Source organism: Amia ocellicauda, unplaced genomic scaffold, assembly GCF_036373705.1.
Source record: "Amia ocellicauda isolate fAmiCal2 unplaced genomic scaffold, fAmiCal2.hap1 HAP1_SCAFFOLD_30, whole genome shotgun sequence".
Classification (NCBI taxonomy): domain Eukaryota; kingdom Metazoa; phylum Chordata; class Actinopteri; order Amiiformes; family Amiidae; genus Amia; species Amia ocellicauda.
In genome coordinates, this window is record NW_027102865.1 from 1,193,503 (window position 1) to 1,221,316 (window position 27,814).

Here is a 27,814-nt window from a genome sequence, read left to right on the forward strand (position 1 = left end):
ACAATACTTCAATTATATCTCCTCCAGACAGAAAGAGAGTATAAAGAGCTACGATGAAGTTACCCAGGAGACGTAAAAGCTTGCAGCACCAGGTATTTCTAGGAGGTCTCACATTCAAGTACTGACCAGGTCCTGCCCCGTTTAGCTTCCGAGATCTGATGAGTTCGGGCGCGTTCAGGACAATGTGTCCGCATGCCAAGAGGCCTGGCTGCATGATGTCTCTTAAAGGCTGGAGGGTATTGACGGAACTTCCAGCAAAATAAAAAAGAAAAAAGAAAAATGGAGGGAAAAATACCACTGCAGCAAAGGGTGTTGAAAGTAACCGGGTACGTGTACAATTCTTCAATTATATCTCCTCCAGACTGAAAGAGAGTATTAAGAGCTACGATAAAGTTACCCAGGAGACGTAAAAGCTTGCAGCACCAGGTATTTCCAGGAGGTCTCACATTCAAGTACTGACCAGGTCCTGCCCCGTTTAGCTTCCGAGATCTGACGAGATCGGGCGCGTTCAGGATGGTGTGGCCGCAAGCCGAGATGCCTGGCTGCATGATGTCTCTTAAAGGCTGGCGGGTATTGACGGAATTTCCAGCAAAAAAAAAAAAAAAAAAAAAAAAAAGAAAAACGGAGGCAAGAATATCAGTGCAGCAAAGGGTGTTGAAAGTTGCCGGGTACGTGTACAATACTTCAATTATATCTCCTACAGACAGAAAGAGAGTATTAGGAGCTACGATAAAGTTACCCAGGAGAAGTAAAAAGCTTGCAGCACCTGGTATTTCCAGGAGGTCACCCATCCAAGTACAGACCAGGCACTGCCCCGTTTAGCTTCCGAGATCTGACGAGATTGGTCGCATTCAGGACGGTGTGGCCACAAGCCGAGACGCCTGGCTGCATGATGTCTCTTAAAGGTTGGTGGGTATTGACGGAACTTCCAGCAGAAAAAAAGAAAAGAAAAAGAAAAATGGAGGCAAAAATATCAGTGCAGCAAAGGGTGTTAAAAGTAGCTGGGTAAATGTACATTACTTCAATTATATCTCCTCCAGACTGAAAGAGAGTATTAAGAGCTACGATAAAGTTACCCAGCAGACGTAAAAAGCTGGCAGCACCTGGTATTTCCAGGAGATCTCCTATCCAAGTACTGACCAGGTCCTGCCCCGTTTCGTTTCCGAGATCTGACGAGATCGGGCGCGTTCAGGACGGTGTGGCCGCAAGCCAAGAGGCCTGGCTGCATGATGTCTCTTAAAGGCTGGTGGGTATTGACGGATCTTCCAGCAAAATGAAGAAGAAAAAAGAGAACTGGAGGGAAAAATATCAGTGCAGCAAAGGGTGTTAAAAGTAGCCGGGTACATGTACAATACTTCAATTATATCTCCTCCAGACAGAAAGAGAGTATTAAGAGCTACGATGAAATTACCCAAGTGATGTAAGAAGCTTGCAGCACCTGGTATTTCCAGGAGGTCTCCCATCTAAGTTCTGACCAGGCCCTGCCCCGTTTAGCTTCCGAGATCTGACGAGATCGTGCGCATTCAGGACGGTGTGGCCACAAGCCGAGACGCCTGGCTGCATGATGTCTCTTAAAGGCTGGCGGGTATTGAAGGAATTTCCAGAAAAAAAAAAAAAAAAAAAAAAATAGAAAAATGGAGGGAAAAATATCAGTGCAGGAAAGGGTGTTGAAAGTAGCCGGGTACGTGTACAATTCTTCAATTATATCTCCTCCAGACAGAAAGAGAGTATAAAGAGCTATGATGAAGTTACCCAAGTGACGAAAAAAGCTTGCAGCACCTGTTATTTCCAGGAGGTCACCCATCCAAGTACTGACCAGGCCCTGCCCTGTTCAGCTTCCGAGATCTGACGAGATCGGGCGCGTTCAAGACGGTGTGGCCGCAAGCCAAGAGGCTTGGCTGCATGAAGTCTCTTAAAGGCTGGAGGGTATTGACGGAACTTACAGCAAAAAATAAAAGAAAAAAGAAAAATGGAGGGAAATATATCAGTGCAGCAAAGGGTGTTGAAAGTAGCCGGGTACGTGTACAATTCTTCAATTATATCTCCTCCGGACTGTAAGAGAGTATTAAGAGCTACGATGAAGTTACACAGGATACGTAAAAAGCTTGCATCACCTGGTATTTCCAGGAGGTCACCCATCCAAGTACTAACCAGGCCCTGGCCCGTTTAGTTTCCAAGGTCTGACGAGATCGGGCACGTTCAGGACAGTGTGGCCGCAAGCCAAGAGGCCTGGCTCCATGATGTCTCTAAATGGCTGGAGGGTATTGACGGAACTTCCAGCAAAAAAAAAAGAAAAAAGAAAAATGGAGGGAAAAATATCAGTGCAGCAAAGGGTGTTGAAAGTAGCCGGGTACGTTTACAATACTTCAATTATATCTCCTTCAGACAGAAAGAGAGTATTAAGAGCTAAGATAAAGTTACCCAAGTGACGATAAAAGCTTGCAGCACCTGGTATTTCCAGGAGGTCACCCATCCAAGTACTGACCAGGACCCTGCCCCGTTCAGCTTCCGAGATCTGACGCGTTCAGGACGGTGTGGCCGCAAGCCGAGAGACCTGGCTGCATTATGTCTTTTAAAGGCTGGCGGGTATTGACGGAACTTCCAGCAAATAAAAAAAAAAAAAGAAATAAGAAAAATGGAGGGAAAAATATCACTGCCGCAAAGGGTGTTGAAAGTAGCCAGGTACGTGTACAATTCTTCAATTAAATCTCCTCCAGACAGAAAGAGAGTATTAAAAGCTACGACGAAGTTCCCCAGGTGACGAAAAAAGCTTGCAGCGCCTGGAATTTCCAGAAGGTCTCACATTCAAGTAATGACCAGGCCCTGCCCAGTTTAGCTTCCGAGAGCTGACGAGATGGGGCGCGTTCAACACGGTGTGGCCGCAAGCCAAGAGGCCTGGCTGCATGATGTCTCTTAAAGGCTGGAGGGTATTGATGGAACTTCCTGCAAAAATCAATAGAAAAAAGAAAAATGGAGGGAAAAATATCAGTGCAGCAAAGGGTGTTGAAAGTAGCCGGGTACGTGTACAATTCTTCAATTATATCTCCTCCAGACTGAAAGAGAGTATTAAGAGCTACGATGAAGTTACACAGGATACGTAAAAAGCTTGCATTACATGGTATTTCCAGGAAGTCACCCATCCAAGTACCAACCAGGCCCTGGCTCGTTTAGTTTCCAAGGTCTGACGAGATCGGGCGCGTTCAGGACGGTGTGGCCGCAAGCCAAGAGGCCTGGCTGCATAATGTCTCTAAAAGGCTGGAGGGTATTGACGGAACTTCCAGCAAAAAAAAAAGAAATAACAAAAATGGAGGGAAAAATTTCAGTGCAGCAAAGGGTGTTGAAAGTAGCCGGGTACGTGTACAATACTTCAATTATATCTCCTCCAGACAGAAAGAGTATTAAGAGCTACGATGAAGTTACACAGGATACGTAAAATGCTTGCATTACATGGTATTTCCAGGAGGTCACCCATCCAAGTACTGATCAGGACCTGCCCCGTTTAGCTTCCGAGACCTGACGAGATCGGGCGCATTCAGGATGGTGTGGCACACAAGCCAAGACGCCTGGCTGCATGATGTCTCTAAAAGGCTGGCGGGTATTGACGGAACATCCAAGAAAAAAAAAAAAAAAAAAAATAGAAAAATGGAGGGAAAAATATCAGTGCAGGAAAGGGTGTTGAATGTAGCCGGGTACGTGTACAATACTTCAATTATATCTCCTCCAGACAGAAAGCGAGTATTAAGAGCTACGATGAAGTTACCCAGGAGACGTAAAAAGTTTGCAGCACCTCGTATTTCCAGAAGGTCACCCATAAAAGTACTGACCAGGCCCTGCCCCGTTTAAATTCCGAGATCTGACGAGATCGGGCGCGTTCAGGATGGTGTGGCCGCAAGCCGAGAGGCCTGGCTGCATGATGTCTCTTAATGGCTGGCGGGTATTGACGGAACTTCCAGCAAAAAAAAAAAAAAAAAAAAGAAAAAGAAAAATGGAGGGAAAAATATCAGTGCAGTAATGGGTTTTGAAAGTAGCCGGATACGTGTACAATTCTTCAATTATATCTCCTCCAGACAGAAAGAGAGTATTAAGAGCTACGATGAAGTTACCCAGGAGACGTAAAAAGCTTGCAGCACCTGGCATTTCCAGGAGGTCACCCAACCAAGTACTGACCAGGCCCTGCCCCGTTTTGCTTCCGAGATATGATGAGATCAGGCGCGTTCAGGACGGTGTGGCCGCAAGCCAAGAGACCTGGCTGCATGATGTCTCTTAAAGGCTGGCAAGTATTGACGGAACTTCCAGCAAAAAAAAAAAAAAAAAAATAGAAAAAGGGAGGGAAAAATATCAGTGCAGCAAAGGGTGTTGAAAGTAGCCTAGTAAGTGGACAATTCTTCAATTATATCTCCTGGAGACAGAAAGAGAGTATTAAGAGCTACGATGAAGTTACCCAGGAGACGTAAAACGCTTGCAGCACCTGGTATTTCTAGGAGGTCTCCCATCCATGTACTGACCAGGCCCTGCCCCGTTTAGCTTCCGAGATCTGACGAGATCGGGCGCATTCAGGATGGTGTGGCCGCAAGCCGAGAGGCCTGGCTGCATGATGTCTCTTAAAGGTTGGCGGGTATTGACGGAACTTCCAGCAAAAAAAAAAAAAAAAAAGAAAAATGGATGGAAAAATATCAGTGCAGCAAAGGGTGTTGACAGTAGCTGGGTACGTGTACAATACTTCAATTATATCTCCTTCAGACAGATAGAGAGTATTAAGAGCTACGATAAAGTTACCCAGGAGACGTAAAAGCTTGCAGCACGAGGTATTTCCAGGAGGTCTCACATTCATGTACTGACCAGGTCCTGCCCCGTTTAGCTTGCGAGATCTGACGAGATCGGGCGCGTTCAGGATGGTGTGGCCGCAAGCCGAGATGCCTGGCTGCATGATGTCTCTTAAAGGCTGGCGGGTATTGACGGAACTGCCAGCAAAAAAAAAAAGAAAAATAGAGGGAAATATACCAGTGCAGCAAAGGGTGTTGAAAGTAGCCGGGTACGTGTACAATTCTTCAATTATATCTCCTGGAGACAGAAAGAGAGTATTAAGAGCTACGATGAAGTTACCCAGGAGACGTAAAAAGCTTGCAGCACCTGGTATTTCCAGGAGGTCACACATCCAAGTACTGACCAGGCCCTGCCCCGTTTAGCTTCCGAAATCTGATATGATCGGGCGCGTTCAGGACAGTGTGACTACAAGCCAAGAGGCCTGGCTGCATGATGTCTCTTAAAGGCTGGCGGATATTGACGGAACTTCCAGCAAAAAAATAAAATAAAAAGAAAAATAGAGGGAAAAATATCAGTGCAGCAAAGGGTGTTGAAAGTAGCCTAGTACGTGTACAATTCTTCAATTATATCTCCTGGAGACAGAAAGAGAGTATTAAGAGCTACGATGAAGTTACCCAGGAGACGTAAAAGGCTTGCAGCACCAGGTATTTCTAGGAGGTCTCCCATCCAAGTACTGACCAGGCCCTGCCCCGTTTAGCTTCCGAAATCTGATATGATCGGGAGCGTTCAGGACGGTGTGACTACAAGCCAAGAGGCCTGGCTGCATGATGTCTCTTAAAGGCTGGCGGATATTGACGGAACTTCCAGCAAAAAAATAAAATAAAAAGAAAAATGGAGGGAAAAATATCAGTGCAGCAAAGGGTGTTGAAAGTAGCCTAGTAAGTGGACAATTCTTCAATTATATCTCCTGGAGACAGAAAGAGAGTATTAAGAGCTACGATGAAGTTACCCAGGAGACGTAAAAGGCTTGCAGCACCTGGTATTTCTAGGAGGTCTCCCATCCATGTACTGACCAGGCCCGACCCCGTTTAGCTTCCGAGATCTGACGAGATCGGGCGCATTCAGGATGGTGTAGCCGCAAGCCGAGAGGCCTGGCTGCATGATGTCTCTTAAAGGTTGGCGGGTATTGACGGAACTTCCAGCAAAAAAAAAAAAAAAAAAGAAAAATGGATGGAAAAATATCAGTGCAGCAAAGGGTGTTGACAGTAGCTGGGTACGTGTACAATACTTCAATTATATCTCCTCCAGACAGATAGAGAGTATTAAGAGCTACGATAAAGTTACCCAGGAGACGTAAAAGCTTGCAGCACGAGGTATTTCCAGGAGGTCTCACATTCATGTACTGACCAGGTCCTGCCCCGTTTAGCTTGCGAGATCTGACAAGATCGGGCGCGTTCAGGATGGTGTGGCCGCAAGCCGAGATGCCTGGCTGCATGATGTCTCTTAAAGGCTGGCGGGTATTGACGGAACTGCCAGCAAAAAAAAAAAGAAAAATAGAGGGAAATATACCAGTGCAGCAAAGGGTGTTGACAGTAGCCGGGTACGTGTACAATTCTTCAATTATATCTCCTGGAGACAGAAAGAGAGTATTAAGAGCTACGATGAAGTTACCCAGGAGACGTAAAAAGCTTGCAGCACCTGGTATTTCCAGGAGGTCACACATCCAAGTACTGACCAGGCCCTGCCCCGTTTAGCTTCCGAAATCTGATATGATCGGGCGCGTTCAGGACAGTGTGACTACAAGCCAAGAGGCCTGGCTGCATGATGTCTCTTAAAGGCTGGCGGATATTGACGGAACTTCCAGCAAAAAAATAAAATAAAAAGAAAAATGGAGGGAAAAATATCAGTGCAGCAAAGGGTGTTGAAAGTAGCCTAGTAAGTGGACAATTCTTCAATTATATCTCCTGGAGACAGAAAGAGAGTATTAAGAGCTACGATGAAGTTACCCAGGAGACGTAAAAGGCTTGCAGCACCTGGTATTTCTAGGAGGTCTCCCATCCATGTACTGACCAGGCCCGGCCCCGTTTAGCTTCCGAGATCTGACGAGATCGGGCGCATTCAGGATGGTGTAGCCGCAAGCCGAGAGGCCTGGCTGCATGATGTCTCTTAAAGGTTGGCGGGTATTGACGGAACTTCCAGCAAAAAAAAAAAAAAAAAAGAAAAATGGATGGAAAAATATCAGTGCAGCAAAGGGTGTTGACATTAGCTGGGTACGTGTACAATTCTTCAATTATATCTCCTGGAGACAGAAAGAGAGTATTAAGAGCTACGATGAAGTTACCCAGGAGACGTAAAAAGCTTGCAGCACCTGGTATTTCCAGGAGGTCACACATCCAAGTACTGACCAGGCCCTGCCCCGTTTAGCTTCCGAAATCTGATATGATCGGGCGAGTTCAGGATGGTGTGGCCGCAAGCCGAGATGCCTGGCTGCATGATGTCTCTTAAAGGCTGGCGGGTATTGACGGAATTTCCAGCAAAAAAAAAAAAAAAAAAATAGAAAAATGGAGGGAAAAATATCAGTGCAGGAAAGGGTGTTGAAAGTAGCCGGGTACGTGTACAATTCTTCAATTATATCTCCTGGAGACAGAAAGAGAGTATTAAGAGCTACGATGAAGTTACCAGGAGACGTAAAAAGCTTGCAGCACCTGGTATTTCTAGGAGGTCTCCCATCCAAGTACTGACCAGGCCATGCCCCGTTTAGCTTCCGAGATCTGACGAGATCTGGCGCGTTCAGGATGGTGTGGCCGCAAGCCGAGATGCCTGGCTACATGATGTCTCTTAAAGGCTGGCGGGTATTGACGGAACTGCCAGCGAAAAAAAAAAAGAAAAATAGAGGGAAAAATACCAGTGCAGCAAAGGGTGTTGAAAGTAGCCGGGTACATGTACAATTCTTCAATTATATCTTCTCCAGACAGAAAGAGAGTATTAAGAGCTACGATGAAGTTCCCCAGGAGACGTAAAAAGCTGGCAGCACCTGGTATTTCCAGGAGGTCTCACATTTAAGTACTGACCAGGTCCTGCCCCGTTTAGCTTCCGAGATCTGACAAGATCGGGCAAGATCGGGCGCGTTCAGGACGGTGTGGCCGCAAGCCGAGATGTCTGGCTGCATGATGTCTCTTAAAGGCTGGCGGGTATTGACGGAATTTCCAGCAAAAAAAAAAAAAAAAAAAAAAGAAAAATGGAGGGAAAAATATCAGTGCAGGAAAGGGTGTTGAAAGTAGCCGGGTACGTGTACAATTCTTCAATTATATCTCCTGGAGACAGAAAGAGAGTATTAAGAGCTACGATGAAGTTACCCAGGAGACGTATAAAGCTTGCAGCACCTGGTATTTCTAGGAGGTCTCCCATCCAAGTACTGACCAGGCCCTGCCCCGTTTAGTTTCCGAGATCTGATGAGATCGGGCGCATTCAGGACGGTGTGGCCACAAGTCAAAAGGCCTGGCTGCATGATGTCTCTTAAAGGCTGGCGGGTATTGACGGAACTGCCAGCAAAAAAAAAAAAGAAAAATAGAGGGAAATATACCAGTGCAGCAAAGGGTGTTGAAAGTAGCCGGGTACGTGTACAATTCTTCAATTATATCTCCTGGAGACAGAAAGAGAGTATTAAGAGCTACGATGAAGTTACCCAGGAGACGTAAAAAGCTTGCAGCACCTGGTATTTCTAGGAGGTCTCCCATCCAAGTACTGACCAGGCCCTGCCCCGTTTAGCTTCCGAGATCTGACGAGATCGGGCGCATTCAGGACGGTGTGGCCACAAGCCAAGAGGCCTGGCTGCATGATGTCTCTTAAAGGTTGGCGGGTATTGACGGAACTTCCAGCAATAAAAAAAAAAAAAAAGAAAAATGGATGGAAAAATATCAGTGCAGCAAAGGGTGTTGACAGTAGCTGGGTACGTGTACAATTCTTCAATTATATCTCCTCCAGACAGAAAGAGAGAATTAAGAGCTACGATAAAGTTACCCAGGAGACGTAAGAGCTTGCAGCACCAGGTATTTCCAGGAGGTCTCACATTCATGTACTGACCAGGTCCTGCCCCGTTTAGCTTCCAAGATCTGACGAGATCGGGCGCGTTAAGGATGGTGTGGCCGCAAGCCGAGATGCCTGGCTGCATGATGTCTCTTAAAGGCTGGCGGGTATTGACGGAACTGCCAGCAAAACAAAAAAAGAAAAATAGAGGGAAAAATACCAGTGCAGCAAAGGGTGTTGAAAGTAGACGGGTACGTGTACAATTCTTCAATTATATCTTCTCCAGACAGAAAGAGAGTATTAAGAGCTACGATAAAGTTACCCAGGAGACGTAAAAGCTTGCAGCACTAGGTATTTCCAGGAGGTCTCACTTTCATGTACTGACCAGGTCCTGCCCCGTTTAGCTTCCGAGATCTGACGAGATCGGCCGCGTTCAGGATGGTGTGGCCGCAAGCCAAGATGCCTGGCTGCATGATGTCTCTTAAAGGCTGGCGGGTATTGACGGAACTGCCAGCAAAAAAAAAAAAGAAAAATAGAGGGAAATATACCAGTGCAGCAAAGGGTGTTGAAAGTAGCCGGGTACGTGTACAATTCTTCAATTATATCTCCTGGAGACAGAAAGAGAGTATTAAGAGCTACGATGAAGTTACCATGGAGACGTAAAAAGCTTGCAGCACCTGGTATTTCTAGGAGGTCTCCCATCCAAGTACTGACCAGGCCCTGCCCCGTTTAGCTTCCAAGATCTGACGAGATCGGGCGCGTTCAGGATGGTGTGGCCGCAAGCCAAGATGCCTGGCTGCATGATGTCTCTTAAAGGCTGGCGGGTATTGACGGAACTGCCAGCAAAAAAAAAAAGAAAAATAGAGGGAAATATACCAGTGCAGCAAAGGGTGTTGAAAGTAGCCGGGTACGTGTACAATTCTTCAATTATATCTCCTGGAGACAGAAAGAGAGTATTAATAGCTACGATGAAGTTACCCAGGAGACGTAAAAAGCTTGCAGCACCTGGTATTTCTAGGAGGTCTCCCATCCAAGTACTGACCAGGCCCTGCCCCGTTTAGCTTCCGAGATCTGACGAGATCGGGCGCGTTCAGGATGGTGTGGCCGCAAGCCGAGATGCATGGCTGCATGATGTCTATTAAAGGCTGGCGGGTATTGACGGAATTTCCAGCAAAAAAAAAAAAAAAAAAATAGAAAAATGGAGGGAAAAATATCAGTGCAGGAAAGGGTGTTGAAAGTAGCCGGGTACGTGTACAATTCTTCAATTATATCTCCTGGAGACAGAAAGAGAGTATTAAGAGCTACGATGAAGTTACCCAGGAGACGTAAAAAGCTTGCAGCACCTGGTATTTCTAGGAGGTCTCCCATCCAAGTACTGACCAGGCCCTGCCCCGTTTAGCTTCTGAGATCTGATGAGATCGGGCGCATTCAGGACGGTGTGGCCACAAGCCGAAAGGCCTGGCTGCATGATGTCTCTTAAAGGTTAGCGGGTATTGACGGAACTTCCAGAAAAAAAAAAAAGAAAAAAAAGAAAAAAGAAAAATGGATGGAAAAATATCAGTGCAGCAAAGGGTGTTGACAGTAGCTGGATACGTGTACAATACTTCAATTATATCTCCTCCAGACAGAGAGAGAGTATTAAGAGCTACGATGAAGTTACCCAGGAGACGTAAAAAGCTTGCAGCACCAGGTATTTCTAGGAGGTCTCCCATCCAAGTACTGACCAGGTCCTGCCCCGTTTAGCTTCCGAGATCTGACGAGATCGGGCGCATTTAGGACGGTGTGGCCGCAAGCCGAGAGGCCTGGCTGCATGATGTCTCTTAAAGGTTGGCGGGTATTGATGGAACTTCCAGCAAAAAAAAAAAAAAAAAAAGAAAAATGGATGGAAAAATATCAGTGCAGCAAATGGTGTTGACAGTAGCTGGGTACGTGTACAATACTTCAATTATATCTCCTCCAGACAGATAGAGAGTATTAAGAGCTACGATAAAGTTACCCAGGAGACGTAAAAGCTTGCAGCACCTGGTATTTCCAGGAGGTCTCACATTCAAGTACTGACCAGGTCCTGCCCCGTTTAGCTTCCGCGATCTGACGATATCATGCGCGTTCAGGACGGTGTGGCCGAAAGCCGAGAGGCCCGGCTGCATGATGTCTCTTTAAGGCTGGCGGGTATTGACGAAACTTCCAGCAAAAAAAAAAAGAAAAAAGAAAAATGGAGGGAAAAATATCAGTGCAGCAAAGGGTTTTGAAAGTAGCCGGGTACGTGTACAATTCTTCAATTATATCTCCTGGAGACAGAAAGAGAGTATTAAGAGCTACGATGAAGTTACCCTGGAGACGTAAAAAGCTTGCAGCACCTGGTATTTCTAGGAGGTCTCCCATCCAAGTACTGACCAGGCCCTGCCCCGTTTAGCTTCCAAGATCTGACGAGATCGGGCGCGTTCAGGATGGTGTGGCCGCAAGCCAAGATGCCTGGCTGCATGATGTCTATTAAAGGCTGGCGGGTATTGACGGAATTTCCAGCAAAAAAAAAAAAAAAAAAATAGAAAAATGGAGGGAAAAATATCAGTGCAGGAAAGGGTGTTGAAAGTAGCCGGGTACGTGTACAATTCTTCAATTATATCTCCTGGAGACAGAAAGAGAGTATTAAGAGCTACGATGAAGTTACCCAGGAGACGTAAAAGGCTTGCAGCACCTGGTATTTCTAGGAGGTCTCCCATCCAAGTACTGACCAGGCCCTGCCCCGTTTAGCTTCCGAGATCTGACGAGATCGGGCGCATTCAGGACGGTGTGGCCACAAGCCGAAAGGCCTGGCTGCATGATGTCTCTTAAAGGTTAGCGGGTATTGACGGAACTTCCAGAAAAAAAAAAAAGAAAAAAAAGAAAAAAGAAAAATGGATGGAAAAATATCAGTGCAGCAAAGGGTGTTGACAGTAGCTGGATACGTGTACAATACTTCAATTATATCTCCTCCAGACAGAGAGAGAGTATTAAGAGCTACGATGAAGTTACCCAGGAGACGTAAAAAGCTTGCAGCACATGGTATTTCTAGGAGGTCTCCCATCCAAGTACTGACCAGGTCCTGCCCCGTTTAGCTTCCGAGATCTGACGAGATCGGGCGCATTTAGGACGGTGTGGCCGCAAGCCGAGAGGCCTGGCTGCATGATGTCTCTTAAAGGTTGGCGGGTATTGACGGAACTTCCAGCAAAAAAAAAAAAAAAAAAAGAAAAATGGATGGAAAAATATCAGTGCAGCAAATGGTGTTGACAGTAGCTGGGTACGTGTACAATACTTCAATTATATCTCCTCCAGACAGATAGAGAGTATTAAGAGCTACGATAAAGTTACCCAGGAGACGTAAAAGCTTGCAGCACCTGGTATTTCCAGGAGGTCTCACATTCAAGTACTGACCAGGTCCTGCCCCGTTTAGCTTCCGAGATCTGACGATATCATGCGCGTTCAGGACGGTGTGGCCGAAAGCCGAGAGGCCCGGCTGCATGATGTCTCTTTAAGGCTGGCGGGTATTGACGAAACTTCCAGCAAAAAAAAAAAGAAAAAAGAAAAATGGAGGGAAAAATATCAGTGCAGCAAAGGGTTTTGAAAGTAGCCGGGTACGTGTACAATTCTTCAATAATATCTCCTACAGACTGAAAGAGAGTATTAAGAGCTATGATGAAGTTACCCAGGAGACGTAAAAAGCTTGCAGCACCTGGTATTTCCAGGAGGTCACCCATCCAAGTACTGACCAGGCCCTGCCCCGTTAGCTTCCGAGATCTGACGAGATCGGGCGCGTTCAGGACGGTGTGGCCGCAAGCCAAGAGGCCTTGCTGCATGATGTCTCTTAAAGGCTGGCGGATATTGACGGAACTTCCAGAAAAATTAATAAAGAAAAAGAAAAATGGAGGGAAAAATATCAGTGCAGCAATGGGTGTTGAAAGTAGCCGGGTACGTGTACAATACTTCAATTATATCTCCTCCAGACAGAAAGAGAGTATTAAGAGCTACGATGAAGTTACCCAAGTGACGAAAAAAGCTTGCAGCACCTGGTATTTCCAGGAGGTCACCCATCCAAGTACTGACCAGGCCCTGCCGCGTTCAGCTTCCGAGATCTGACGAGATCGGGCGCGTTCAGGACGGTGTGGCCGCAAGCCAAGAGGCCTGGCTGCATGAAGTCTCTTAAAGGCTGGAGGGTATTGACGGAACTTCCAGCAAAAAATAAAAGAAAAAAGAAAAATGGAGGGAAATATATCAGTGCAGCAAAGGGTGTTGAAAGTAGCCGGGTACGTGTACAATTCCTCAATTATAACACCTCCAGACAGATAGAGAGTATTAAGAGCTACGATGAAGTTACCCAGGAGACGTAAAAAGCTTGCAGCACCTGGTATTTCTAGGAGGTCTCCCATCCAAGTACTGACCAGGCCCTGCCCCGTTTAGCTTCCGAGATCTGACGAGATCGGGCGCGTTCAGAACGGTGTGGCCACAAGCCGAGAGTCCTGGCTGCATGATGTCTCTTAAAGACTGGCGGGTATTGACGGAACTTCCAGCAAAAAAAAAAGAAAAAAATAAATAGAAAAATGGAGGGAAAAATATCAGTGCAGCAAAGGGTGTTGAAAGTAGCCGGTTACGTGAACAATTCTTCAATTATATCTCCTCCAGACAGAAAGAGAGTGTTAAGAGCTACGATAAAGTTACCCAGGAGACGTAAAAAGCTTGCAGCACCAGGTATTTCCAGGAGGTCCCACATTCAAGTAATGACCAGGCCCTGCCCCGTTTAGCTTCCGAGATCTGACGAGATGGGGCGCGTTCAGGACGGTGTGGTTGCAAGCCGAGAGGCCTGGCTGCATGATGTCTCTTAAAGGCTGGCGGGTATTGACGGAACTTCCAGGAAAAAAAAAAAAAAAAAAAAAAAGAAAAACGGAGGGAAAAATATCAGTGCAGCAAAGGGTGTTGAAAGTAGCCGGGTACGTGTACAATACTTCAATTATATCTCTTCCAGACAGATCGAGAGTATAAAGAGCTACGATAAAGTTACCCAGGAGACGTAAAAGCTTGCAGCACTAGGTATTTCCAGGAGGTCTCACAATCAAGTACTGACCAGGTCCTGCCCCGTTTAGCTTCCGAGATCTGACGAGATCGGGCGCGTTCAGGATGGTGTGGCCGCAAGCCGAGATGCCTGGCTGCATGATGTCTCTTAAAGGCTGGCGGGTATCGACGGAACTGCCAGAAAAAAAAAAAAAGAAAAAGAAAAATAGAGGGAAAAATATCAGTGCAGCAATGGGTGTTGAAAGTAGCCGGGTACGTGTACAATACTTCAATTATATCTCCTCCAGACAGAAAGAGAGTATTAAGAGCGACGATAAACTTACCCAGCAGACGTAAAAAGCTTGCAGCACCTGGTATTTCCAGGAGGTCTCCCATCCAAGTACTGACCAGGCCCTGCCCCATTCAGTTTCCGAGATCTTACGAGATCGGACGCATTCAGGACGGTGTGGCCGCAAGCCGAGACGCCTGGCTGCATGATGTCTCTTAAAGGCTGGCGGGTATTGACGGAACTGCCAGCAAAAAAAAAAAAAAAAAAAAAAAAAAAAAGAAAAATGGATGGAAAAATATCAGTGCAGCAAAGGGTGTTGAAAGTAGCCGGGAACGTGTACAATACTTCAATTATATCTCTTCCAGACAGATAGAGAATATTAAGAGCTACGATAATGTTACCCAGGAGACGTAAAAGCTTGCAGCAACAGGTATTTCCAGGAGGTCACCCATCCAAGTACTGACCAGGCCCTGCCCCGTTTAAATTCCAAGATCTGATGAGATCGGGCGCGTTCAGGATGGTGTGGCCGCAAGCCGAGATGCCTGGCTGCATGATGTCTCTTAAAGGCTGGCGGGTATTGACGGAACTGCCAGCAAAGAAAAAAAAGAAAAATAGAGGGAAAAATACCAGTGCAGCAAAGGGTGTTGAAAGTAGCCGGGTACGTGTACAATACTTGAATTATATCTCCTCCAGACAGAAAGAGAGTATTAAGAGCTACGATGAAGTTACTCAGGTGACGTAAAAAGCTTGCAGCACCTGGTATTTCTAGGAGGTCTCCCATCCAAGTACTGACCAGGCCCTGCCCCGTTTAGCTTCCGAGATCTGACGAGATCGGGCGCATTCAGGACGGTGTGGCCACAAGCCGAAAGGCCTGGCTGCATGATGTCTCTTAAAGGTTGGCGGGTATTGACGGAACTTCCAGCAAAAAAAAATAAAAAAATAAAAAGAAAAAGAAAAATGGAGGGAAAAATATCAGTGCAGCAAAGGGTGTTGAAAGTAGCTGGGTACGTGTACAATACTTCAAATATATCTCCTCCAGACAGATAGAGAGTATAAAGAGCAACGATAAAGTTACCCAGGAGACGTAAAATCTTGCAGCACTAGGTATTTCCAGGAGGTCTCACAATCAAGTACTGACCAGGTCCTGCCCCGTTTAGCTTCCGAGATCTGACGAGATCGGGCGCATTCAGGACGGTGTGGCCACAAGCCGAGAGGCCTGTTCTGCATGATGTCTCTTAAAGGTTGGCGGGTATTGACGGAACTTCCAGCAAAAAAAAAAAAAAAGAAAAATGGATGGAAAAATATCAGTGCAGCAAAGGGTGTTGACAGTAGCTGGGTACGTGTACAATACTTCAATTATATCTCTTCCAGACAGATAGAGAGTATTAAGAGCTACGATAAAGTTACCCAGGAGACGTAAAAGCTTGCAGCACCAGGTATTTCCAGGAGGTCTCACATTCAAGTACTGACCAGGTCCTGCCCCGTTTAGCTTCCGAGATCTGACGAGATCGGGCGCGTTCAGGATGGTGTGGCCGCAAGCCGAGACGCCTGGCTGCATGATGTCTCTTAAAGGCTGGCGGGTATTGACGGAACTGCCAGCAAAAAAAAAAAGAGAAATGGTGGTAAAAATATCAGTTCAGGAAAGGGTGTTTAAAGTAGCCGGGTACGTGTACAATTCTTCAATTATATCTCCTGGAGACAGAAAGAGAGTATTAAGAGCTACGATGAAGTTACCCAGGAGACGTAAAAAGCTTGCAGCACCTGGTATTTCTAGGAGGTCTCCCATCCAAGTACTGACCAGGCCCTGCCCCGTTTAGCTTCCGAGATCTGACGAGATCGGGCGCGTTCAGGATGGTGTGGCCGCAAGCCAAGATGTCTGGCTGCATGATGTCTCTTAAAGGCTGGCGGGTATTGACGGAATTTCCAGCAAAAAAAAAAAAAAAAAAAGAGAAAAATGGAGGGAAAAATATCAGTGCAGCAAAGGGTGTTGACAGTAGCTGGGTACGTGTACAATTCTTCAATTATATCTCCTCCAGACAGAAAGAGAGAATTAAGAGCTATGATAAAGTTACCCAGGAGACGTAAAAGCTTGCAGCACCAGGTATTTCCAGGAGGTCTCCCATCCAAGTACTGACCAGGTCCTGCCCCGTTTAGCTTCCGAGATCTTACGAATTCGGGCGCGTTCAGGACGGTGTGGCCGCAAGCCGAGAGGCCTGGCTGCATGATGTCTCTTAAAGGTTGGCGGGTATTGACGGAACTTCCAACAAAAAAAAAAAAAAAAAAAAAAAAAAAAAAGAAAAATGGATGGAAAAATATCAGTGCAGCAAAGGGTGTTGACAGTAGCTGGATACGTGTACAATACTTCAATTATATCTCCTCCAGACAGATAGAGAGTATTAAGAGCTACGATAAAGTTAACCAGGAGACGTAAAAGCTAGCAGCACCAGGTATTTCCAGGAGGTCTCACATTCATGTACTGACCAGGTCCTGCCCCGTTTAGCTTCCGAGATCTGACGAGATCGGGCGCGTTCAGGATGGTGTGGCCGCAAGCCGAGATGCCTGGCTGCATGATGTCTCTTAAAGGCTGGCGGGTATTGACGGAACTGCCAGCAAAAAAAAAAAAGAAAAATAGAGGGAAATATACCAGTGCAGCAAAGGGTGTTGAAAGTAGCCGGGTACGTGTACAATTCTTCAATTATATCTCCTGGAGACAGAAAGAGAGTATTAAGAGCTACGATGAAGTTACCCAGGAGACGTAAAAAGCTTGCAGCACCTGGTATTTCTAGGAGGTCTCCCATCCAAGTACTGACCAGGCCCTGCCCCGTTTAAATTCCAAGATCTGATGAGATCGGGGGCGTTCAGGACAGTGTGGCTGCAAGCCAAGAGGCCTGGCTGCATGATGTCTCTTAATGGTTGGCGGGTTTTGACGGAACATACAGCAACTAAAAAAAAAGAGAAATGGTGGTAAAAATATCAGTGCAGCAAAGGGTGTTGAAAGTAGCCAGGTACGTGTACAATTCTTCAATTATATCTCCTCCAGACAGAAATAGAGTATTAAGAGCTACGATGAAGTTCCCCAGGAGACGTAAAAAGCTGGCAGCACCTGGTATTTCCAGGAGGTCTCACATTTAAGTACTGACCAGGTCCTGCCCCGTTTAGCTTCCGAGATCTGACAAGATCGAGCGCGTTCAGGACGGTGTGGCCGCAAGCCGAGATGTCTGGCTGCATGATGTCTCTTAAAGGCTGGCGGGTATTGACGGAATTTCCAGCAAAAAAAAAAAAAAAAAAGAGAAAAATGGAGGGAAAAATATCAGTGCAGCAAAGGGTGTTGACAGTAGCTGGGTACGTGTACAATTCTTCAATTATATCTCCTCCAGACAGAAAGAGAGAATTAAGAGCTATGATAAAGTTACCCAGGAGACGTAAAAGCTTGCAGCACCAGGTATTTCCAGGAGGTCTCCCATCCAAGTACTGACCAGGTCCTGCCCCGTTTAGCTTCCGAGATCTTACGAATTCGGGCGCGTTCAGGACGGTGTGGCCGCAAGCCGAGAGGCCTGGCTGCATGATGTCTCTTAAAGGTTGGCGGGTATTGACGGAACTTCCAGCAAAAAAAAAAAAAAAAAGAAAAATGGATGGAAAAATATCAGTGCAGCAAAGGGTGTTGACAGTAGCTGGATACGTGTACAATACTTCAATTATATCTCCTCCAGACAGATAGAGAGTATTAAGAGCTACGATAAAGTTACCCAGGAGACGTAAAAGCTAGCAGCACCAGGTATTTCCAGGAGGTCTCACATTCATGTACTGACCAGGTCCTGCCCCGTTTAGCTTCCGAGATCTGACGAGATCGGGCGCGTTCAGGATGGTGTGGCCGCAAGCCGAGATGCCTGGCTGCATGATGTCTCTTAAAGGCTGGCGGGTATTGACGGAACTGCCAGCAAAAAAAAAACAGAAAAATAGAGGGAAATATACCAGTGCAGCAAAGGGTGTTGAAAGTAGCCGGGTACGTGTACAATTCTTCAATTATATCTCCTGGAGACAGAAAGAGAGTATTAAGAGCTACGATGAAGTTACCCAGGAGACGTAAAAAGCTTGCTGCACCTGGTATTTCTAGGAGGTCTCCCATCCAAGTACTGACCAGGTCCTGCCCCGTTTAGCTTCCGAGATCTGACGAGATCGGGCGCATTCAGGACGGTGTGGCTGCAAGCCGAGAGGCCTGGCTGCATGATGTCTCTTAATGGTTGGCGGGTTGTGACGGAACATCCAGCAAATAAAAAAAAAGAGAAATGGTGGTAAAAATATCAGTGCAGCAAAGGGTGTTGAAAGTAGCCGGGTACGTGTACAATACTTCAATTATATCTCCTACAGACTGAAAGAGAGTATTAAGAGCTATGATGAAGTTACCCAGGAGACGTAAAAAGCTTGCAGCACCTGGTATTTCCAGGAGGTCTCTCATTCATGTACTGACCAGGTCCTGCCCCGTTAGCTTCCGAGATCTGACGAGATCGGGCGCGTTCAGGACGGTGTGGCCGCAAGCCAAGAGGCCTTGCTGCATGATGTCTCTTAAAGGCTGGCGGATATTGACGGAACTTCCAGAAAAATTAATAAAGAAAAAGAAAAATGGAGGGAAAAATATCAGTGCAGCAATGGGTGTTGAAAGTAGCCGGGTACGTGTACAATACTTCAATTATATCTCCTCCAGACAGAAAGAGAGTATTAAGAGCTACGATGAAGTTACCCAAGTGACGAAAAAAGCTTGCAGCACCTGGTATTTCCAGGAGGTCACCCATCCAAGTACTGACCAGGCCCTGCCCCATTCAGCTTCCGAGATCTGACGAGATCGGGCGCGTTCAGGACGGTGTGGCTGCAAGCCAAAAAGCCTGGCTGCATGATGTCTCTTAAAGGCTGGTGGGTATTGACGGAACTTCCAGCAAAAAAAAAAAAAAAAAACTTAGGGAAAAATATCAGTGCAGCAAAGTGTGTTGAAAGTAGCCGGGTACGTGTACAAAACTTCAATTATATCTCCTCCAGACAGAAAGAGAGTATTTAGAGCTACGATGAAGTTACCCAGGAGCCGAAAAAGCTTGCAGCACCTGGTATTTCCAGAAGGTCACCCATCCAAGTACTGACCAGGCCCTGCCCCGTTTAGTTTCCGAGATCTGACGAGATCGGGCACGTTCAGAACTGTGTGGCCGCAAGCCGAGAGTCCTGGCTGCATGATGTCTCTCAAAGGCTGGAGGGTATTGACGGAACTTCCAGCCAAAAAAAAAAAAAAAAAGAAAAAAGAAAAACGGAGGGAAAAATATCAGTGCAGCAAAGGGTGTTGAAAGTAGCCGGGTACGTGTACAATTCTTCAAATATATCTCCTCCAGACAGAAAGAGAGAATTAAGAGCTACGATGAAGTTACCCAGGAGACGTAAAAAGTTTGCAGCACCTCGTATTTCCAGGAGGTCACCCATCGAAACACTGACCAGGCCCTGCCACGTTTAGCTTCCCAGATCTGACGAGAACGGGCGCGTTCAGGACGGTGTGGCCAGAAGCCAAGACGCCTGGCTGCATGATGTCTCTTGAAGGCTGGCGGGTATTGACGGAACTGCCAGAAAAAAAAAAAAAGAAAAAGAAAAATAGAGGGAAAAATATCAGTGCAGCAATGGGTGTTGAAAGTAGCCGGGTACGTGTACAATACTTCAATTATATCTCCTCCAGACAGAAAGAGAGTATTAAGAGCGACGATAAACTTACCCAGCAGACGTAAAAAGCTTGCAGCACCTGGTATTTCCAGGAGGTCTCCCATCCAAGTACTGACCAGGCCCTGCCCCATTCAGTTTCCGAGATCTTACGAGATCGGACGCATTCAGGACGGTGTGGCCGCAAGCCGAGACGCCTGGCTGCATGATGTCTCTTAAAGGCTGGCGGGTATTGACGGAACTGCCAGCAAAAAAAAAAAAAAAAAAAAAAAAAAAAAGAAAAATGGATGGAAAAATATCAGTGCAGCAAAGGGTGTTGAAAGTAGCCGGGAACGTGTACAATACTTCAATTATATCTCTTCCAGACAGATAGAGAATATTAAGAGCTACGATAAAGTTACCCAGGAGACGTAAAAGCTTGCAGCAACAGGTATTTCCAGGAGGTCACCCATCCAAGTACTGACCAGGCCCTGCCCCGTTTAAATTCCAAGATCTGATGAGATCGGGCGCGTTCAGGATGGTGTGGCCGCAAGCCGAGATGCCTGGCTGCATGATGTCTCTTAAAGGCTGGCGGGTATTGACGGAACTGCCAGCAAAAAAAAAAAAGAAAAATAGAGGGAAAAATACCAGTGCAGCAAAGGGTGTTGAAAGTAGCCGGGTACGTGTACAATACTTGAATTATATCTCCTCCAGACAGAAAGAGAGTATTAAGAGCTACGATGAAGTTACTCAGGTGACGTAAAAAGCTTGCAGCACCTGGTATTTCTAGGAGGTCTCCCATCCAAGTACTGACCAGGCCCTGCCCCGTTTAGCTTCCGAGATCTGACGAGATCGGGCGCATTCAGGACGGTGTGGCCACAAGCCGAAAGGCCTGGCTGCATGATGTCTCTTAAAGGTTGGCGGGTATTGACGGAACTTCCAGCAAAAAAAAATAAAAAAATAAAAAGAAAAAGAAAAATGGAGGGAAAAATATCAGTGCAGCAAAGGGTGTTGAAAGTAGCTGGGTACGTGTACAATACTTCAAATACATCTCCTCCAGACAGATAGAGAGTATAAAGAGCAACGATAAAGTTACCCAGGAGACGTAAAATCTTGCAGCACTAGGTATTTCCAGGAGGTCTCACAATCAAGTACTGACCAGGTCCTGCCCCGTTTAGCTTCCGAGATCTGACGAGATCGGGCGCATTCAGGACGGTGTGGCCACAAGCCGAGAGGCCTGTTCTGCATGATGTCTCTTAAAGGCTGGCGGGTATTGACGGAACTTCCAGCAAAAAAAAAAAAAAAGAAAAATGGAGGTAAAAATATCAGTGCAGCAAAGGGTGTTGAAAGTAGCCAGGTACGTGTACAATTCTTCAATTATATCTCCTCCAGACTGAAAGAGAGTATTAAGAGCTACGATGAAGTTACCCAGGAGACGTAAAAAGCTTGCAGCACCTGGTATTTCCAGGAGGACACCCATCCAAGTACTGACCAGGCCTTGCCCCGTTTAGCTTCCAAGATCTGACAAGATCGGGCGCGTTCAGGACGGTGTGGCCGCAAGCCGAGATGTCTGGCTGCATGATGTCTCTTAAAGGCTGGCGGGTATTGACGGAATTTCCAGCAAAAAAAAAAAAAAAAAAAAAGAAAAATGGAGGGAAAAATATCAGTTCAGGAAAGGGTGTTTAAAGTAGCCGGGTACGTGTACAATTCTTCAATTATATCTCCTGGAGACAGAAAGAGAGTATTAAGAGCTACGATGAAGTTACCCAGGAGACGTAAAAAGCTTGCAGCACCAGGTATTTCCAGGAGGTCTCCCATCCAAGTACTGACCAGGCCCTGCCCCGTTTAGCTTCCGAGATCTGACGAGATCGGGCGCGTTCAGGATGGTGTGGCCGCAAGCCAAGATGTCTGGCTGCATGATGTCTCTTAAAGGCTGGCGGGTATTGACGGAATTTCCAGCAAAAAAAAAAAAAAAAAAAGAGAAAAATGGAGGGAAAAATATCAGTGCAGCAAAGGGTGTTGACAGTAGCTGGGTACGTGTACAATTCTTCAATTATATCTCCTCCAGACAGATAGAGAGTATTAAGAGCTACGATAAAGTTAACCAGGAGACGTAAAAGCTAGCAGCACCAGGTATTTCCAGGAGGTCTCACATTCATGTACTGACCAGGTCCTGCCCCGTTTAGCTTCCGAGATCTGACGAGATCGGGCGCGTTCAGGATGGTGTGGCCGCAAGCCGAGATGCCTGGCTGCATGATGTCTCTTAAAGGCTGGCGGGTATTGACGGAACTGCCAGCAAAAAAAAAAAAGAAAAATAGAGGGAAATATACCAGTGCAGCAAAGGGTGTTGAAAGTAGCCGGGTACGTGTACAATTCTTCAATTATATCTCCTGGAGACAGAAAGAGAGTATTAAGAGCTACGATGAAGTTACCCAGGAGACGTAAAAAGCTTGCAGCACCTGGTATTTCTAGGAGGTCTCCCATCCAAGTACTGACCAGGCCCTGCCCCGTTTAAATTCCAAGATCTGATGAGATCGGGGGCGTTCAGGACAGTGTGGCTGCAAGCCAAGAGGCCTGGCTGCATGATGTCTCTTAATGGTTGGCGGGTTTTGACGGAACATACAGCAACTAAAAAAAAAGAGAAATGGTGGTAAAAATATCAGTGCAGCAAAGGGTGTTGAAAGTAGCCAGGTACGTGTACAATTCTTCAATTATATCTCCTCCAGACAGAAATAGAGTATTAAGAGCTACGATGAAGTTCCCCAGGAGACGTAAAAAGCTGGCAGCACCTGGTATTTCCAGGAGGTCTCACATTTAAGTACTGACCAGGTCCTGCCCCGTTTAGCTTCCGAGATCTGACAAGATCGAGCGCGTTCAGGACGGTGTGGCCGCAAGCCGAGATGTCTGGCTGCATGATGTCTCTTAAAGGCTGGCGGGTATTGACGGAATTTCCAGCAAAAAAAAAAAAAAAAAAGAGAAAAATGGAGGGAAAAATATCAGTGCAGCAAAGGGTGTTGAAAGTAGCCGGGTACGTGTACAATTCTTCAATTATATCTCCTGGAGACAGAAAGAGAGTATTAAGAGCTACGATGAAGTTACCCAGGAGACGTAAAAAGCTTGCAGCACCTGGTATTTCCAGGAGGTCTCACATTCAAGTACTGACCAGGTCCTGCCCCGTTTAGCTTCCGAGATCTGACGAGATCGGGCGCGTTCAGGACGGTGTGGCCGCAAGCCGAGATGTCTGGCTGCATGATGTCTCTTAAAGGTTGGCGGGTATTGACGGAACTTCCAGCAAAAAAAAAAAAAAAAGAAAAATGGAGGGAAAAATATCAGTGCAGCAATGGGTGTTGAAAGTAGCCGAGAACGTGTACAATACTTCAATTATATCTCCTCCAGACAGATAGAGAGTATTAAGAGCTACGATAAAGTTACCCAGGAGACGTAAAAGCTTGCAGCACCAGGTATTTCCAGGAGGTCTCACATTCAAGTACTGACCAGGTCCTGCCCCGTTTAGCTTCCGAGATCTGACGAGATCGGGCGCGTTCAGGACGGTGTGGCCGCAAGCCGAGATGTCTGGCTGCATGATGTCTCTTAAAGGCTGGCGGGTATTGACGGAACTGCCAGCAAAAAAAAAAAGAAAAATAGAGGGAAATATACCAGTGCAGCAAAGGGTGTTGAAAGTAGCCGGGTACGTGTACAATTCTTCAATTATATCTCCTGGAGACAGAAAGAGAGTATTAAGAGCTACGATGAAGTTACCCAGGAGACGTAAAAAGCTTGCAGCACCTGGTATTTCTAGGATGTCTCCCATCCAAGTACTGAGCAGGCCCTGCCCCGTTTAGCTTCCGAGATCTGACGAGATCGGGCGCATTCAGGACGGTGTGGCCGCAAGCCGAGAGGCCTGGCTGCATGATGTCTCTTAAAGGTTGGCGGGTATTGACGGAACTTCCAGCAAAAAAAAAAAAAAAAAAAGAAAAATGAATGGAAAAATATCAGTGCAGCAAATGGTGTTGACAGTAGCTGGGTGCGTGTACAATACTTCAATTATATCTCCTCCAGACAGATAGAGAGTATTAAGAGCTACGATAAAGTTACCCAGGAGACGTAAAAGCTTGCAGCACCAGGTATTTCTAGGAGGTCTCCCATCCAAGTTCTGACCAGGCCCTGCCCCTTTTAGCTTCCGCGATCTGACGAGATCGGGCGCATTCAGGACGGTGTGGCCACAAGCCGAAAGGCCTGGCTGCATGATGTCTCTTAAAGGTTGGCGGGTATTGACGGAACTTCCAGCAAAAAAAAAAAAAAAAAAATAGAAAAATGGAGGGAAAAATATCAGTGCAGGAAAGGGTGTTGAAAGTAGCCGGGTACGTGTACAATTCTTCAATTATATCTCCTGCAGACTGAAAGAGAGTATTAAGAGCTACGATAAAGTTACCCAGGAGACGTAAAAGCTTGCAGCACCTGGTATTTCCAGGAGGTCTCACATTCAAGTACTGACCAGGTCCTGCCCCGTTTAGCTTCCGAGATCTGACAATATCATGCGCGTTCAGGACGGTGTGGCCGAAAGCCGAGAGGCCCGGCTGCATGATGTCTCTTCAAGGCTGGCGGGTATTGACGGAACTTCCAGCAAAAAAAAAAAAAAAAAAAAAGAAAAATGGAGGGAAAAATATCAGTGCAGCAAAGGCTGTTGAAAGTAGCCGGGTACGTGTACAATTCTTCAATTATATCTCCTGGAGACAGAAAGAGGGTATTAAGAGCTACGATGAAGTTACCCAGGAGACGTAAAAAGTTTGCAGCACCTCGTATTTCCAGAAGGTAACCCATAAGAGTACTGACCAGGCCCTGCCCCGTTTAAATTCCGAGATCTGACGAGATCGGGCGCGTTCAGGACGGTGTGTCCGCAAGCCGAGAGGCCTGGCTGCATGATGTCTCTTAAAGGCTGGCGGGTATTGATGGAACTTCCAGCAAAAAACAAAAGAAAAAAGAAAAATGGAGGGAAAAATATCAGTGCAGCAAAGCGTGTTGAAGGTAGCCGGGTACGTGTACAATTCTTCAATTATATCTCCTCCAGACAGATAGAGAGTATTAAGAGCTACGATAAAGTTACCCAGGAGACGTAAAAGCTTGCAGCACCAGGTATTACCAGGAGGTCTCACATTCAAGTACTGACCAGGTCCTGCCCCGTTTAGCTTCCGAGATCTGACGAGATCGGGCGCGTTCAGGACGGTGTGGCTGCAAGCCGAGATGTCTGGCTGCATGATGTCTCTTAAAGGCTGGCGGGTATTGACGGAACTTCCAGCAAAAAATAAAAAATAAATAAATAGAAAAATGGAGGGAAAAATATCAGTGCAGGACAGGGTTTTGAAAGTAGCCGGGTACGTGTACAATTCTTCAATTATATATTCTCCAGACAGAAAGAGAGTATTAAGAGCTACGATGAAGTTTCCCAGGAGACGTAAAAAGTTGGCAGCACCTGGTATTTCCAGAAGATCTCCCATCCAAGTACTGACCAGGTCCTGCCCCGTTTAGTTTCCGAGATCTTCCGAGATCGGGTTTGTTCAGGACTGTGTGTCCGCAAGCCGAGAGGCCAGGTTGCATGATGTCTCTTAAAGGCTGGCGGATATTGACGGAACTTCCAGAAAAAATAATAAAGAAAAAGAAAAATGGAGGGAAAAATATCAGTGCAGCAATGGGTGTTGAAAGTAGCCGGGTACGTGTACAATACTTCAATTATATCTCCTCCAGACAGAAAGAGAGTATTAAGAGCTACGATAAACTTACCCAGCAGACGTAAAAAGCTTGCAGCACCTGGTATTTCCAGGAGGTCTCCCATCCAAGTACTGACCAGGCCCTGCCCCACTCAGTTTCCGAGATCTTACGAGATCGGGCGCGTTCAGGACGGTGTGGCCGCAAGCCGAGAGTCCTGGCTGCATGATGTCTCTCAAAGGCTGGAGGGTATTGACGGAACTTCCAGCCAAAAAAAAAAAAAAAAAGAAAAAAGAAAAACGGAGGGAAAAATATCAGTGCAGCAAAGGGTGTTGAAAGTAGCCGGGTACGTGTACAATTCTTCAAATATATCTCCTCCAGACAGAAAGAGAGAATTAAGAGCTACGATGAAGTTACCCAGGAGACGTAAAAAGTTTGCAGCACCTCGTATTTCCAGGAGGTCACCCATCCAAACACTGACCAGGCCCTGCCACGTTTAGCTTCCCAGATCTGACGAGAACGGGCGCGTTCAGGACGGTGTGGCCAGAAGCCAAGACGCCTGGCTGCATGATGTCTCTTAAAGGCTGGCGGGTATTGACGGAACTGCCAGAAAAAAAAAAAAAGAAAAAGAAAAATAGAGGGAAAAATATCAGTGCAGCAATGGGTGTTGAAAGTAGCCGGGTACGTGTACAATACTTCAATTATATCTCCTCCAGACAGAAAGAGAGTATTAAGAGCGACGATAAACTTACCCAGCAGACGTAAAAAGCTTGCAGCACCTGGTATTTCCAGGAGGTCTCCCATCCAAGTACTGACCAGGCCCTGCCCCATTCAGTTTCCGAGATCTTACGAGATCGGACGCATTCAGGACGGTGTGGCCGCAAGCCGAGACGCCTGGCTGCATGATGTCTCTTAAAGGCTGGCGGGTATTGACGGAACTGCCAGCAAAAAAAAAAAAAAAAAAAAAAAAAAGAAAAATGGATGGAAAAATATCAGTGCAGCAAAGGGTGTTGAAAGTAGCCGGGAACGTGTACAATACTTCAATTATATCTCTTCCAGACAGATAGAGAATATTAAGAGCTACGATAAAGTTACCCAGGAGACGTAAAAGCTTGCAGCAACAGGTATTTCCAGGAGGTCACCCATCCAAGTACTGACCAGGCCCTGCCCCGTTTAAATTCCAAGATCTGATGAGATCGGGCGCGTTCAGGATGGTGTGGCTGCAAGCCAAGATGCCTGGCTGCATGATGTCTCTTAAAGGCTGGCGGGTATTGACGGAACTGCCAGCAAAAAAAAAAAAGAAAAATAGAGGGAAAAATACCAGTGCAGCAAAGGGTGTTGAAAGTAGCCGGGTACGTGTACAATACTTGAATTATATCTCCTCCAGACAGAAAGAGAGTATTAAGAGCTACGATGAAGTTACTCAGGTGACGTAAAAAGCTTGCAGCACCTGGTATTTCTAGGAGGTCTCCCATCCAAGTACTGACCAGGCCCTGCCCCGTTTAGCTTCCGAGATCTGACGAGATCGGGCGCATTCAGGACGGTGTGGCCACAAGCCGAAAGGCCTGGCTGCATGATGTCTCTTAAAGGTTGGCGGGTATTGACGGAACTTCCAGCAAAAAAAAATAAAAAAATAAAAAGAAAAAGAAAAATGGAGGGAAAAATATCAGTGCAGCAAAGGGTGTTGAAAGTAGCTGGGTACGTGTACAATACTTCAAATACATCTCCTCCAGACAGATAGAGAGTATAAAGAGCAACGATAAAGTTACCCAGGAGACGTAAAATCTTGCAGCACTAGGTATTTCCAGGAGGTCTCACAATCAAGTACTGACCAGGTCCTGCCCCGTTTAGCTTCCGAGATCTGACGAGATCGGGCGCATTCAGGACGGTGTGGCCACAAGCCGAGAGGCCTGTTCTGCATGATGTCTCTTAAAGGTTGGCGGGTATTGACGGAACTTCCAGCAAAAAAAAAAAAAAAGAAAAATGGATGGAAAAATATCAGTGCAGCAAAGGGTGTTGACAGTAGCTGGGTACGTGTACAATACTTCAATTATATCTCTTCCAGACAGATAGAGAGTATTAAGAGCTACGATAAAGTTACCCAGGAGACGTAAAAGCTTGCAGCACCAGGTATTTCCAGGAGGTCTCACATTCAAGTACTGACCAGGTCCTGCCCCGTTTAGCTTCCGAGATCTGACGAGATCGGGCGCGTTCAGGATGGTGTGGCCGCAAGCCGAGACGCCTGGCTGCATGATGTCTCTTTAAGGCTGGCGGGTTTTGACGGAACATACAGCAACTAAAAAAAAAGAGAAATGGTGGTAAAAATATCAGTGCAGCAAAGGG

General features: G+C 46.3%; 20 non-coding genes and 56 pseudogenes across 20 annotated transcripts; all 76 read right to left on the minus strand.

Annotated features, from left to right (window-relative positions):
* Positions 1-77: 77 nt before the first annotated feature.
* On the minus strand, positions 78-196 carry LOC136729165 (uncharacterized; annotated as a pseudogene).
* A 215-nt stretch (positions 197-411) lies between these two features.
* On the minus strand, positions 412-530 carry LOC136729486 (uncharacterized; annotated as a pseudogene).
* A 224-nt stretch (positions 531-754) lies between these two features.
* LOC136728871 (uncharacterized) lies at positions 755-873 on the minus strand (annotated as a pseudogene).
* Positions 874-1,091: 218 nt separating this feature from the next.
* LOC136728938 (uncharacterized) lies at positions 1,092-1,210 on the minus strand (annotated as a pseudogene).
* Positions 1,211-1,426: 216 nt separating this feature from the next.
* On the minus strand, positions 1,427-1,545 carry LOC136729657 (uncharacterized; annotated as a pseudogene).
* Positions 1,546-1,767: 222 nt separating this feature from the next.
* LOC136729386 (5S ribosomal RNA) lies at positions 1,768-1,886 on the minus strand. Its single transcript, XR_010808987.1, has one exon. It is a non-coding gene; the product is annotated as a 5S ribosomal RNA (ribosomal RNA).
* A 216-nt stretch (positions 1,887-2,102) lies between these two features.
* Positions 2,103-2,221, minus strand: LOC136729617 (uncharacterized; annotated as a pseudogene).
* An 882-nt stretch (positions 2,222-3,103) lies between these two features.
* On the minus strand, positions 3,104-3,222 carry LOC136729219 (uncharacterized; annotated as a pseudogene).
* A 213-nt stretch (positions 3,223-3,435) lies between these two features.
* LOC136729098 (uncharacterized) lies at positions 3,436-3,555 on the minus strand (annotated as a pseudogene).
* Positions 3,556-3,775: 220 nt separating this feature from the next.
* On the minus strand, positions 3,776-3,894 carry LOC136728795 (uncharacterized; annotated as a pseudogene).
* Positions 3,895-4,118: 224 nt separating this feature from the next.
* On the minus strand, positions 4,119-4,237 carry LOC136729644 (uncharacterized; annotated as a pseudogene).
* A 219-nt stretch (positions 4,238-4,456) lies between these two features.
* On the minus strand, positions 4,457-4,575 carry LOC136729383 (5S ribosomal RNA). Its single transcript, XR_010808984.1, has one exon. It is a non-coding gene; the product is annotated as a 5S ribosomal RNA (ribosomal RNA).
* A 215-nt stretch (positions 4,576-4,790) lies between these two features.
* Positions 4,791-4,909, minus strand: LOC136729118 (uncharacterized; annotated as a pseudogene).
* A 209-nt stretch (positions 4,910-5,118) lies between these two features.
* LOC136728900 (uncharacterized) lies at positions 5,119-5,237 on the minus strand (annotated as a pseudogene).
* A 216-nt stretch (positions 5,238-5,453) lies between these two features.
* On the minus strand, positions 5,454-5,572 carry LOC136729606 (uncharacterized; annotated as a pseudogene).
* Positions 5,573-5,788: 216 nt separating this feature from the next.
* Positions 5,789-5,907, minus strand: LOC136729366 (5S ribosomal RNA). Its single transcript, XR_010808970.1, has one exon. It is a non-coding gene; the product is annotated as a 5S ribosomal RNA (ribosomal RNA).
* Positions 5,908-6,122: 215 nt separating this feature from the next.
* On the minus strand, positions 6,123-6,241 carry LOC136729186 (uncharacterized; annotated as a pseudogene).
* A 209-nt stretch (positions 6,242-6,450) lies between these two features.
* On the minus strand, positions 6,451-6,569 carry LOC136728901 (uncharacterized; annotated as a pseudogene).
* Positions 6,570-6,785: 216 nt separating this feature from the next.
* Positions 6,786-6,904, minus strand: LOC136729394 (5S ribosomal RNA). The gene has a single exon (XR_010808994.1). It is a non-coding gene; the product is annotated as a 5S ribosomal RNA (ribosomal RNA).
* Positions 6,905-7,120: 216 nt separating this feature from the next.
* On the minus strand, positions 7,121-7,239 carry LOC136729722 (uncharacterized; annotated as a pseudogene).
* A 218-nt stretch (positions 7,240-7,457) lies between these two features.
* Positions 7,458-7,576, minus strand: LOC136729568 (uncharacterized; annotated as a pseudogene).
* Positions 7,577-7,786: 210 nt separating this feature from the next.
* Positions 7,787-7,915, minus strand: LOC136729159 (uncharacterized; annotated as a pseudogene).
* A 220-nt stretch (positions 7,916-8,135) lies between these two features.
* On the minus strand, positions 8,136-8,254 carry LOC136729476 (uncharacterized; annotated as a pseudogene).
* Positions 8,255-8,464: 210 nt separating this feature from the next.
* LOC136729151 (5S ribosomal RNA) lies at positions 8,465-8,583 on the minus strand. Its single transcript, XR_010808849.1, has one exon. It is a non-coding gene; the product is annotated as a 5S ribosomal RNA (ribosomal RNA).
* Positions 8,584-8,798: 215 nt separating this feature from the next.
* On the minus strand, positions 8,799-8,917 carry LOC136728939 (uncharacterized; annotated as a pseudogene).
* Positions 8,918-9,126: 209 nt separating this feature from the next.
* LOC136729140 (uncharacterized) lies at positions 9,127-9,245 on the minus strand (annotated as a pseudogene).
* Positions 9,246-9,455: 210 nt separating this feature from the next.
* On the minus strand, positions 9,456-9,574 carry LOC136729324 (5S ribosomal RNA). The gene has a single exon (XR_010808932.1). It is a non-coding gene; the product is annotated as a 5S ribosomal RNA (ribosomal RNA).
* A 209-nt stretch (positions 9,575-9,783) lies between these two features.
* On the minus strand, positions 9,784-9,902 carry LOC136729631 (5S ribosomal RNA). Its single transcript, XR_010809046.1, has one exon. It is a non-coding gene; the product is annotated as a 5S ribosomal RNA (ribosomal RNA).
* Positions 9,903-10,121: 219 nt separating this feature from the next.
* On the minus strand, positions 10,122-10,240 carry LOC136729375 (5S ribosomal RNA). Its single transcript, XR_010808978.1, has one exon. It is a non-coding gene; the product is annotated as a 5S ribosomal RNA (ribosomal RNA).
* A 225-nt stretch (positions 10,241-10,465) lies between these two features.
* Positions 10,466-10,584, minus strand: LOC136729413 (5S ribosomal RNA). The gene has a single exon (XR_010809012.1). It is a non-coding gene; the product is annotated as a 5S ribosomal RNA (ribosomal RNA).
* A 551-nt stretch (positions 10,585-11,135) lies between these two features.
* On the minus strand, positions 11,136-11,254 carry LOC136729325 (5S ribosomal RNA). Its single transcript, XR_010808933.1, has one exon. It is a non-coding gene; the product is annotated as a 5S ribosomal RNA (ribosomal RNA).
* Positions 11,255-11,473: 219 nt separating this feature from the next.
* On the minus strand, positions 11,474-11,592 carry LOC136728843 (5S ribosomal RNA). Its single transcript, XR_010808821.1, has one exon. It is a non-coding gene; the product is annotated as a 5S ribosomal RNA (ribosomal RNA).
* Positions 11,593-11,817: 225 nt separating this feature from the next.
* On the minus strand, positions 11,818-11,936 carry LOC136729626 (uncharacterized; annotated as a pseudogene).
* Positions 11,937-12,152: 216 nt separating this feature from the next.
* LOC136729213 (uncharacterized) lies at positions 12,153-12,271 on the minus strand (annotated as a pseudogene).
* Positions 12,272-12,487: 216 nt separating this feature from the next.
* LOC136729320 (5S ribosomal RNA) lies at positions 12,488-12,605 on the minus strand. The gene has a single exon (XR_010808928.1). It is a non-coding gene; the product is annotated as a 5S ribosomal RNA (ribosomal RNA).
* Positions 12,606-12,821: 216 nt separating this feature from the next.
* LOC136729398 (5S ribosomal RNA) lies at positions 12,822-12,940 on the minus strand. The gene has a single exon (XR_010808998.1). It is a non-coding gene; the product is annotated as a 5S ribosomal RNA (ribosomal RNA).
* A 216-nt stretch (positions 12,941-13,156) lies between these two features.
* On the minus strand, positions 13,157-13,275 carry LOC136729332 (5S ribosomal RNA). Its single transcript, XR_010808939.1, has one exon. It is a non-coding gene; the product is annotated as a 5S ribosomal RNA (ribosomal RNA).
* Positions 13,276-13,497: 222 nt separating this feature from the next.
* Positions 13,498-13,616, minus strand: LOC136729111 (uncharacterized; annotated as a pseudogene).
* A 220-nt stretch (positions 13,617-13,836) lies between these two features.
* LOC136729762 (uncharacterized) lies at positions 13,837-13,955 on the minus strand (annotated as a pseudogene).
* Positions 13,956-14,171: 216 nt separating this feature from the next.
* On the minus strand, positions 14,172-14,290 carry LOC136728850 (uncharacterized; annotated as a pseudogene).
* Positions 14,291-14,516: 226 nt separating this feature from the next.
* On the minus strand, positions 14,517-14,635 carry LOC136729535 (uncharacterized; annotated as a pseudogene).
* A 210-nt stretch (positions 14,636-14,845) lies between these two features.
* On the minus strand, positions 14,846-14,964 carry LOC136729163 (5S ribosomal RNA). Its single transcript, XR_010808850.1, has one exon. It is a non-coding gene; the product is annotated as a 5S ribosomal RNA (ribosomal RNA).
* Positions 14,965-15,190: 226 nt separating this feature from the next.
* On the minus strand, positions 15,191-15,309 carry LOC136728998 (uncharacterized; annotated as a pseudogene).
* Positions 15,310-15,522: 213 nt separating this feature from the next.
* LOC136729487 (uncharacterized) lies at positions 15,523-15,641 on the minus strand (annotated as a pseudogene).
* A 209-nt stretch (positions 15,642-15,850) lies between these two features.
* LOC136729642 (5S ribosomal RNA) lies at positions 15,851-15,969 on the minus strand. Its single transcript, XR_010809047.1, has one exon. It is a non-coding gene; the product is annotated as a 5S ribosomal RNA (ribosomal RNA).
* Positions 15,970-16,187: 218 nt separating this feature from the next.
* Positions 16,188-16,306, minus strand: LOC136729513 (uncharacterized; annotated as a pseudogene).
* Positions 16,307-16,533: 227 nt separating this feature from the next.
* Positions 16,534-16,652, minus strand: LOC136728828 (uncharacterized; annotated as a pseudogene).
* Positions 16,653-16,862: 210 nt separating this feature from the next.
* Positions 16,863-16,981, minus strand: LOC136729627 (uncharacterized; annotated as a pseudogene).
* Positions 16,982-17,192: 211 nt separating this feature from the next.
* Positions 17,193-17,311, minus strand: LOC136728985 (uncharacterized; annotated as a pseudogene).
* A 217-nt stretch (positions 17,312-17,528) lies between these two features.
* On the minus strand, positions 17,529-17,647 carry LOC136729514 (uncharacterized; annotated as a pseudogene).
* Positions 17,648-17,861: 214 nt separating this feature from the next.
* LOC136728830 (uncharacterized) lies at positions 17,862-17,980 on the minus strand (annotated as a pseudogene).
* A 210-nt stretch (positions 17,981-18,190) lies between these two features.
* LOC136729453 (uncharacterized) lies at positions 18,191-18,309 on the minus strand (annotated as a pseudogene).
* Positions 18,310-18,520: 211 nt separating this feature from the next.
* Positions 18,521-18,638, minus strand: LOC136728948 (uncharacterized; annotated as a pseudogene).
* Positions 18,639-18,854: 216 nt separating this feature from the next.
* On the minus strand, positions 18,855-18,973 carry LOC136729379 (5S ribosomal RNA). The gene has a single exon (XR_010808982.1). It is a non-coding gene; the product is annotated as a 5S ribosomal RNA (ribosomal RNA).
* A 209-nt stretch (positions 18,974-19,182) lies between these two features.
* On the minus strand, positions 19,183-19,301 carry LOC136729474 (uncharacterized; annotated as a pseudogene).
* Positions 19,302-19,859: 558 nt separating this feature from the next.
* LOC136728852 (uncharacterized) lies at positions 19,860-19,978 on the minus strand (annotated as a pseudogene).
* Positions 19,979-20,204: 226 nt separating this feature from the next.
* Positions 20,205-20,323, minus strand: LOC136729536 (uncharacterized; annotated as a pseudogene).
* A 210-nt stretch (positions 20,324-20,533) lies between these two features.
* On the minus strand, positions 20,534-20,652 carry LOC136729175 (5S ribosomal RNA). The gene has a single exon (XR_010808851.1). It is a non-coding gene; the product is annotated as a 5S ribosomal RNA (ribosomal RNA).
* A 226-nt stretch (positions 20,653-20,878) lies between these two features.
* LOC136728999 (uncharacterized) lies at positions 20,879-20,997 on the minus strand (annotated as a pseudogene).
* Positions 20,998-21,211: 214 nt separating this feature from the next.
* On the minus strand, positions 21,212-21,330 carry LOC136729639 (uncharacterized; annotated as a pseudogene).
* A 219-nt stretch (positions 21,331-21,549) lies between these two features.
* Positions 21,550-21,668, minus strand: LOC136729707 (5S ribosomal RNA). The gene has a single exon (XR_010809053.1). It is a non-coding gene; the product is annotated as a 5S ribosomal RNA (ribosomal RNA).
* Positions 21,669-21,886: 218 nt separating this feature from the next.
* LOC136728832 (uncharacterized) lies at positions 21,887-22,005 on the minus strand (annotated as a pseudogene).
* Positions 22,006-22,215: 210 nt separating this feature from the next.
* LOC136729628 (uncharacterized) lies at positions 22,216-22,334 on the minus strand (annotated as a pseudogene).
* A 211-nt stretch (positions 22,335-22,545) lies between these two features.
* Positions 22,546-22,664, minus strand: LOC136728986 (uncharacterized; annotated as a pseudogene).
* A 218-nt stretch (positions 22,665-22,882) lies between these two features.
* On the minus strand, positions 22,883-23,001 carry LOC136729495 (uncharacterized; annotated as a pseudogene).
* A 213-nt stretch (positions 23,002-23,214) lies between these two features.
* LOC136729502 (uncharacterized) lies at positions 23,215-23,333 on the minus strand (annotated as a pseudogene).
* A 209-nt stretch (positions 23,334-23,542) lies between these two features.
* On the minus strand, positions 23,543-23,661 carry LOC136729609 (uncharacterized; annotated as a pseudogene).
* Positions 23,662-23,877: 216 nt separating this feature from the next.
* On the minus strand, positions 23,878-23,996 carry LOC136728982 (uncharacterized; annotated as a pseudogene).
* Positions 23,997-24,552: 556 nt separating this feature from the next.
* LOC136729099 (uncharacterized) lies at positions 24,553-24,671 on the minus strand (annotated as a pseudogene).
* A 215-nt stretch (positions 24,672-24,886) lies between these two features.
* LOC136729569 (uncharacterized) lies at positions 24,887-25,005 on the minus strand (annotated as a pseudogene).
* Positions 25,006-25,561: 556 nt separating this feature from the next.
* On the minus strand, positions 25,562-25,680 carry LOC136729601 (uncharacterized; annotated as a pseudogene).
* A 558-nt stretch (positions 25,681-26,238) lies between these two features.
* LOC136728853 (uncharacterized) lies at positions 26,239-26,357 on the minus strand (annotated as a pseudogene).
* Positions 26,358-26,580: 223 nt separating this feature from the next.
* LOC136729552 (uncharacterized) lies at positions 26,581-26,699 on the minus strand (annotated as a pseudogene).
* Positions 26,700-26,909: 210 nt separating this feature from the next.
* LOC136729187 (5S ribosomal RNA) lies at positions 26,910-27,028 on the minus strand. The gene has a single exon (XR_010808852.1). It is a non-coding gene; the product is annotated as a 5S ribosomal RNA (ribosomal RNA).
* Positions 27,029-27,254: 226 nt separating this feature from the next.
* LOC136729000 (uncharacterized) lies at positions 27,255-27,373 on the minus strand (annotated as a pseudogene).
* A 213-nt stretch (positions 27,374-27,586) lies between these two features.
* Positions 27,587-27,705, minus strand: LOC136729488 (uncharacterized; annotated as a pseudogene).
* Positions 27,706-27,814: the final 109 nt, after the last annotated feature.